Genomic DNA, 8,969 nt, shown 5'->3' with positions numbered 1-8,969 from the left:
AACATGTTTAATGAAAACACACGAGATTTGCAACATGTCTCAGGATATCACGGAAAGAGCGTCTGCATCCGGTTCCACACAGGATACCGCAGCCCATCCTTCAGCTCAGGACAGTGAGTACGCACAGCAACTTACAAAAGGGGATTTGGAATCTTGCCTGGAAACTATGTACACCAAGTTAGCCTCTAAATTCCAATCAGAACTCCATAAAAGAACAAACGTCCTCTCTCAGGAAACAGCCACGTTAGGCTCTAGAACTGACCGTTTAGAAACCAAACACGATGAGCTCAGCTTAGCTTATGGCGAGCTCTCCAGAGATCATAATCATTTACAGACTGCTTTTACACAGTTGCAGGCACAAGTTGAAGATCTTGACAACCGCAACCGCAGGAATAACCTGCAAGTTTGGGGAGTCCCAGAGACTGTAACTGACCTTTTACAAGCTACAACCAAGCTATTCAGATCCCTCCTTCCGGACCATGATACTGGATCCTTTGCTTGTGATTGCATCCATAGAGCTCTGCGTCCACAACCTCCTACTGATAAACTGCCTTGCATTGTCATATATTGTCAGGAATGGACTTGCCAATAATGGTGGGACTCACCTGCCTTGTGGGCTGCAGTACCAGGGCTGGCCAGCGGGTGCTCTCAGCAATCAGAGACTCAACCCTGCAGTCAGCCAAAACACCTGAGGCTGATTGCAGGTGTATTTAAGGGATGGCCAGACCTGCAGTCTGTGCCTTGGTGTGTGTTTTTCTATGGGCCCCTGTACCTGCATTCCTGTTCCTGTTCCTGCCTGACTGACTCACTGCCGACCCTGCCTGATCCGGACCTCTGCTGACTTCTCCTGTTTGATCCCTGGCTTGTGACCCCGACCATTCTCTGCCTGACCCCCTGTACCTACCTGCCCGTTAGTTGCTGTACCCGGCTCATGACCTGACTACTCTCTGCCTGCTCCTCCTGTTCCTACCTGCCTGATTGTTATTGACCCGGCCTGCCTGATTACGCTTGCATTGTATGTATTGTTATCTGTGGGTGGTTTGGTTCGTTTGCACTGTGTTATGTTTTAGTATTGCACTGCGTTTATGTATTGTTAGTATTAATAAATTATATCATTTATAACATATCTGAAGCCTGCGTTTCCCTGCGTCAGTTCACATACCTCTGGTCATACCCGGAGCCCTGACAGATATACTTAGGGCTCCCGCACAACTTCAACAATCACTTTTGAAGGCTCAACTTTGCAAATATTCCCAGATGTCTCTCCGGCTACGTTGGAGAAACGCAGAAAAATGAAGGAAATCACATACTTCCTTTTTTTGGCTCTTGTCCATTACAAATGGGGTTTCCCCTTTAAGCTGATAGTCCCACACAATGGTAGCACATATATAGCTACATCTCTCTCTGAAGGACGTGAAATTCTGGCTAAATTAGGCCTGGCGGATGCTCATTCACCTCGATGCCCTCCTTCCACTCCCCGAGTATCTCCAATCTGGCACACCCCATCCCTATAAAGGGCAAGGAGGAGAGTCAGGCAAGACCCAGGATGAAAGGATTTTGCTTAGTTCCATGTCGTTCACTCTTTGGATGGATTTTTGGTCAAGACTGCAAGTTCTTTATACTTATATATGTGTATTATGCTTGATCTCCTTAGTCTAAATGGACGAGCAAAAATTCAGCAAAGGTCATCAGGCCTATACATAGCGCCCGTATGCTGGTACTGTAGGACTCTTGGACACTTTACCGCACCCTGCCGCCTAGCATGGCCGGAGAAGTCAACACCCTGTTGCGCGTTGGCCGATCCACCTCCCGCGTTTTACGGTGGCAGAGTTTGGGCCCGATTGGCCCTTTGATGTTCTTTTTGTGTTTTAAGGAAGGGCGGATGGCCTACCTGATCCATGGTTAATTGTTCTATCTTTAGTTGTTGGGGCTCTTACAGCTCCATTCCTGTTGCTTTATGTTTTTATTTCTGTGATAATTTTGGTACATGAAGTTGCTTATACACCGGTTTGTGGACGTCCTGGTCGCTATATTATGATTTGGATGCTCCATAAAGATGTTCCACTAATTAGACAAATTACCTTGGATACTTTTCGGATGATTACTTTAATGCTGATCAATGTGACTCTTATTTGCCATGGTAATCCAATGTATCTCACATAATGTCCAGGGTTTCAACTCACCTAACAAGTGTAAAACTGCCCTCCTTCAGTACAAATGCCTAGGGGCAAAAATTATTTTACTACAGGAAACTCATTTTGCAGCCGCTAAACACCCAACATACTTTCATAGATCTTACAGACAGGGGTTCTACACCTTACACTCCTCTAAGAGTAGAGGCGTAGCTATTTTTTTACATAACTCATTTCCCTTCGATATTCAACATGTTTATCGTGACCCTGAGAGCAGATTTATCATTATTAAAGGTACACTTTCAGGACGTGAACTCACGATTGCCAATGTCTATGCACCAAATTCGGTGCAAGCATCCTTTTTTCTCCCACTTTTTCAAAATTCTCGACGGGTTTCTATCCCCTCATGTCACGGTGTAAGGTCAGGTTCAGAGACCAGTTGCTATAGCAGTAAAAGGCTTACCTGGAACCAGCAGGATAGGTACACCAGCGGATCCCCCTGGGAATGACGCAGGCTCACCTGAGGTGCGGGGTCTAAGTATTAACCGGTATTCACCAGAGCTCCTAATGGTGGAGATGGATTGGGCTGCGTGTTAATACCAGGTCGCAGATCTCAGGTTCACCCCACCAGGGAATGAGCAGACTGGGAACCAATAGCGGATCAACAGGTTAGGGATCAGACGAAAGCAGAGTCGGTCACAAGCCAAGGGTCGGTAACAAATGGTAGCAGATTAATCGTAGTATGTTAGGATGAGACGAAATCGTGGTCAGGAACAAGCCAAAGATCAGTAGCGGAGGTGTAGACAGCAGCAGGAACAGTAGCGGGATATTGGCTGGAAAGGCACAATAATCTGGCAAGGAGGAAGTCCAAGGACATGGCTTATATAGGAAGTTCATGGGAGGAGCAAGGAGTTCAAGGTTCAAGAGAAAACAAGGAACAAGGCAGGATTATCCAATAGATGAGGCAGAGTGTTGTCCAGCATCCTAGGTAGCTCAGTGAGAAGAGTTACTGCCTGACACAGTAGAAGTCCCAGGTTCAAGTCCAGGCCCTGATAGTACTCCCCTCCTCCCAGGATGTCCTCTGGACGTCTTAGGACTAGGCTTGTGTGGAAACCTCTGGTGGAATTCTCTTGTTAGTCTAGGAGCATGAACATTCTCCTCAGGCTCCCAAGAATTTTCTTCTGGCCCATATCCTTCCCATTGAACCAGATACTGTAAATTATTCCTAAAGATCCTGGAATCAAGGATTTTCTCCACAACAAATTCTTCTTCACCCTGTACCTCAACAGGTGGAGGGGGCGGAAAAATTCTTCCAGGGAAAGGATTTTCCTGAAACGGTTTGAGTAGTGATATATGAAAAACAGGGTGAATCCTTATACTATCCGGAAGCTTTAAGCGAAAGGTGACTGGGTTGATTTGGGCAGAAATCTGAAAAGGACCCAAAAACTTTTGACCCAACTTAGCAGATGGCACATGGACCTTCAAATTCTTTGTTGATAACCAAACTTTGTCACCCACATGAAACGTAGGAAGTGTTCTCCGGTGTCTGTCTGCAGCCTTTTTTTAATATTCCTGAGCTTCCCTCAAAGTCTCAATCAATTTCTCTTGAATCTCCTGCAATGTAGTTAGTCTATTGGTAACAGCAGGGATTGGAGTTGTGATAGGGAGATCAGGAATAAAAACTGGATGGTAACCGGTGTTTAAGTAAAAAGGACTTTGAGAGGTGGAACTATGTTTAGAATTGTTGTATGCAAACTCTGCAGTGGGAAGACAGTTCACCCAATCATCCTGAAGATAAGTGACAAAGCATCGAAGATACTGTTCCATTGTTTGATTAGTTCTCTCAGTCTGACCATTAGACTGGGGATGAAAAGCAGAGGACAGATTAATTGTAACACCTAAGGCTAAGCAAAAACTTCTCCAGAATTTTGAAGTAAACTGCACACCTCTGTCAGACACCACATCATCAGGGATTCCATCCAGTTTAAAGACTTCTCGAACCATCAGTTCAGCAGTCTGTTCAGCAGTGGGCACCCCCTTAACTGGAACAAAATGGGCCATTTTAGTGAGACGGTCAACCACTACCAAAATGGTGGTCATTCCTTTTGAGGGAGGTAAATCCACCACAAAATCCATAGAAATAGACCCCCATGGTCTTGATGGAACAGGGAGTGGCTGAAGCAACCCCAAAGGGGAGGCTCGGGGAATCTTATTGCGTGCACAGGTCAAGCATGAGGTCACATAGCGTTTGACATCTTTCTTGTACCCCGGCCACCAAAAGGAACGTGATAATAGTTCTTCGGTCTTAGTGACTCCAAAATGCCCAGCAAGTTTGGAATCATGAACCAGCTTGAGAGCTTCCACCCGAACAGATTCAGGTACATAAAGACGATGTCCTTGAATCCAAAAGCCATTCTTATAAGTCAGGTTAATGTCCGTAGGTGGATGATTGAGAAGTGGGTCATTCTCATACCCCTCTTTAAGAAGATTCAAGAATGCCTTAGGACTTGTGGCCCCTAGAAAGTTCTTTTGAGGCAGGATTGTGCATTCAGAAGTGTTCTCCTGGAGAGGCCCAGACGACATTCGTGATAAGGCATCAGCCTTTCCGTTCCTTGACCCAGGTCGATATGAGATAATAAAATTGAACCTGGAAAAGAACAGTGACCAACGTGCTTGTCTAGAAGACAATCTCTTGGCAGAACGGATGAATTCTAGATTTTTATGATCCGTGAAGACAGTCACAGGATGCTTAGCCCCTTCAAACAGATGCCTCCATTCGGAAAAGGCTTCCTTAATTGCCAGCAACTCCTTATTCCCAATGTCATAATTTCTTTCAGCAGATGACATCAAACGAGAAAAATAAGCACAGGGATGAAGCTGCATTTTTTCTCCTCGTCGCTGAGAAATGATAGCTCCCACGGCGGAGTCTGAGGCATCCACTTCCACAATAAAACGTAGCTCAGGATCAGGATGTACCAATATTGGTGCAGATGTGAAGAGAGTCTTTAGCTTACTAAAAGCAGTTTGTGCCTCAGTTGACCATGCAAAGGGCACTCCTTTCTTTGTCAGCTGTGTAATTGGTGATATTACTGTAGAGAAGTTTCTTATGAATTTCCTATAAAAGTTGGCAAAACCAATAAATCGTTGTATTTCCTTAACGTTTCCAGGGGCAGTCCAATCCACCACTGCCTTGATCTTTTCGGGATCCATGCTCACTCCTTCTGAAGAAACGATATATCCCAAGAACTGGATCTGGGCTCGTTCAAACTCACACTTCTCCAGTTTGATGTAAAGTCGGTTCATCCTTAACCTCTTGAATACCGTGCAGACATGCTTGCGATGCTCCACCAGGTTGTCCGAAAAGATGAGGATATCGTCCAGATAAGCAATAACAAACTGGTCCAACAAATCTCGAAACACATCATTTATGAAGTGCTGAAAAGTCGCGGGAGCATTACATAGGCCAAAAGGCATAACTAGGGACTCAAAGTGTCCATATCTGGTTCTAAAGGCAGTCTTCCATTCGTCGCCTTGACGCATGCGTACCAGGTTATATGCCCCCCCCGTAAGTCAAATTTTGTGAAGACTTTGGAAGAGCAGAGTCTTTCCAACATCTCTGCGATTAAAGGGAGCGGGTAACGGTTTTTAACAGTGATTTTATTCAAGCCCCTAAAATCAATGCATGGACGCAAGGTGGAGTCCTTTTTCTCAACAAAGAACAGGGCTGCTCCTGCAGGAGATGTTGAGGGTCTGATAAAGCCCTTCTCCAAATTCTCATCAAGCCACTCCCTTAGCACCTTTAACTCAGGTTCTGATAAATTGAAAATGCGGCTGAATGGTATTTCTGCTTCTGGAAGCAGCTCAATGGGACAATCATATGGACGATGAGGAGGTAGTTGATCTGCATTTTTCTTATCACAGACGTCTCGAAACGCATGGTATTGTGGAGGCAGATTGTCATATGACTGTGTAGTTACCATATCAGCCTGTGATTTCCTGATTGGTAGACAACTTGTAGCACATGGTTTCCTACAATGTTCCTCACAATGGGGGGGGATGTAAAATTTATGGTCCGTGCTCCCCAGTTGATGAAGGGATTATGGGTAGAAAACCAAGGGATGCCCAGGATGACAGGAAATTTAGGTGATGTAATCAGCTGAAAGCTGATGGTCTCAAAATGGTCAGCCTGAAATTGGAGTACTAGAGGAACTGTTTCATGAGTAACTGGTCCTGATGATAAAGGTGAACCATCAACTGTCTCCATATCAATAGGGGCAGATTTGTTTCTCCTGAGAATATTATTATTGTGGGCAAACTCTATGTCCATAAAGTTTCCCCCAGCCCCAGAGTCCAGCATAGCAGAACAAGGAATTTCATGGCCCTCAGCGAAAAGTTTGATAGGGACAACAAAATGAGACTGTTTAGGACCAACTCTATTTTCTTCATCGATCAATGGGGAGATAGACTGGGTAATTGAATTTATGAGTTCAGGCAGGATAACATCAGTCGCAGCAATTGTTCTTTTGACTTTATTAGGACAATTGACTGCGTAATGCCCAGAGTCCCCACAATATAAACATAAATTCTCCAAACGTCTTCTCTCCTTCTCATGAGTAGAAATGGATCTTTTAATAGTATCTACTTGCATAGGTTCAGGTGTGTTAGAATCTGAAGAAATGTTTAAATCCTTCTGACTGAACTGATTAGCAGAAAAACGCATGCCACCATTACTTCCCAATCTCTCCTTTCTTCTTTCTGTCAGTCTCTGGTCAATCCGAATGCATAATTGGATGAACTCCTCAAGATCATTAGGAGTCTCTACTCTGGCGAGCTCATCCTTCACCTGTTCAGAGAGCCCCTGCCGGAACTGACTCTTTTGCGCTGCTGGATTCCAGGTGGTATCTGAGATCCAGCGTCGAAATTCAGTTGTATACTCCGCAACAGGGCGTCTACCCTGCCTCAAACTATGCAGCTTTGCTTCAGCGGTAGCGCAGTGGTTGGGATCATCAAAGACCTGGTTCATTGCAGTCACAAAAGTCGCAAAACTGTTTAACATTGCATTGTTTTGCTCTATATAGGGAGAGGCCCAAGCTAGGGCTTCCTCAGTCAGGAGGTTTATAACAAACAATACCTTCTGCCTCTCAGTATTAAATGCAGCAGGTTGCATCTGGAAATAAATGCGGCATTGGTTAAGGAAACCCCTGTAGTGGCGGCGGTCTCCATTGAACTTGAGAGGCAGAGGCATGCGTGTATTAGCAACATCGCGGGAGCACATGTCCAGCAATCGTGTCTGCAGAGCATGGATCTCTTCCTGTTGCCCCTCTACTACACTTTGCAGTTCAGCAAATTTCTTTTGGTAGGTAACACCAAACTCTTGTAGCTCTGAAATTTGCTGCCTGACAGGAGCCATGGCATTTGCTATAGCGGCCTCCATGTGTGGGCCAGATTATTCTGTCACGGTGTAAGGTCAGGTTCAGAGACCAGTTGCTATAGCAGTAAAAGGCTTACCTGGAACCAGCAGGATAGGTACACCAGCGGATCCCCCTGGGAATGACGCAGGCTCACCTGAGGTGCGGGGTCTAAGTATTAACCGGTATTCACCAGAGCTCCTAATGGTGGAGATGGATTGGGCTGCGTGTTAATACCAGGTCGCAGATCTCAGGATCACCCCACCAGGGAATGAGCAGACTGGGAACCAATAGCGGATCAACAGGTTAGGGATCAGACGAAAGCAGAGTCGGTCACAAGCCAAGGGTCGGTAACAAATGGTAGCAGATTAATCGTAGTACGTTAGGATGAGACAAAATCGTGGTCAGGAACAAGCCAAAGATCAGTAGCGGAGGTATAGACAGTAGCAGGAACAGTAGCGGGATATTGGCTGGAAAGGCACAATAATCTGGCAAGGAGGAAGTCCAAGGACATGGCTTATATAGGAAGTTCATGGGAGGAGCAAGGAGTTCAAGGTTCAAGAGCAAACAAGGAACAAGGCAGGATTATCCAATAGATGAGGCAGAGTGTTGTCCAGCATCCTAGGTAGCTCAGTGAGAAGAGTTACTGCCTGACACAGTAGAAGTCCCAGGTTCAAGTCCAGGCCCTGACACCTCATTTATCGGTGGGAGGTGATTTTAATTTGGTTGCTAATCCCCTTATAGACCGAAGTTCGGGCTCACCATCCTCCCAAGTCTTCCCTAAATCTCTCACCAAACGGTTGGATGTACTTCAGCTGGTGGACTCCTGGAGGGCACATAATGTAGGAGCCAGAGATTATTCATTTTACTCCCACCCTCTTATGCTAGGTTAGATTATATCTACTGTTCCCCCATCCTGCTAGCTAACTCTAGGAAAGCTTGCATTCACTTAAGCCCCTGGTTGGATCATAACATAGGTTTAGCACCTACTCCTTATTCCTGGCGACATAACGACTCTATGCTTACAGATACTACCTCTCGCCAAGCTATAGTTACCTCCATTCAAGAATACTTTCAATCAAACACAACTCCCAATATCTCCCCGGCCATTTTGTGGGTAGCCCATAAAGCAGTGCTGCATGGCCGCCTCATTTCCATGGCTTCTTCTAAAAATAGAGAGCGATGGAAACAAATTCAGAACCTTACTTGAGAATTGGAAGCACATTATAGAGCCCATATTGGTAATCCATCTCTCTTAACAAAGCGATGTTATCTCAAAAGCGCCTAGAACTAAATACTTTACTTTCTCAGAAAACTGAAAAAGCTCTGCGCTGGTCAAAGGCCTCATTTTTATTACATAGTAACTCAGCCTCTACTATGTTTGCATGGAAGTTAAAACACTCTATACGACCCCCACATATCTACAAGC

The sequence above is a fragment of the Staurois parvus genome, unplaced genomic scaffold (assembly GCF_062004578.1).
Source record: "Staurois parvus isolate SC_StPar_1 unplaced genomic scaffold, SC_StPar_1.0 ptg000261l, whole genome shotgun sequence".
Lineage (NCBI taxonomy): Eukaryota > Metazoa > Chordata > Amphibia > Anura > Ranidae > Staurois > Staurois parvus.
This window is presented reverse-complemented; position numbering follows the sequence as displayed.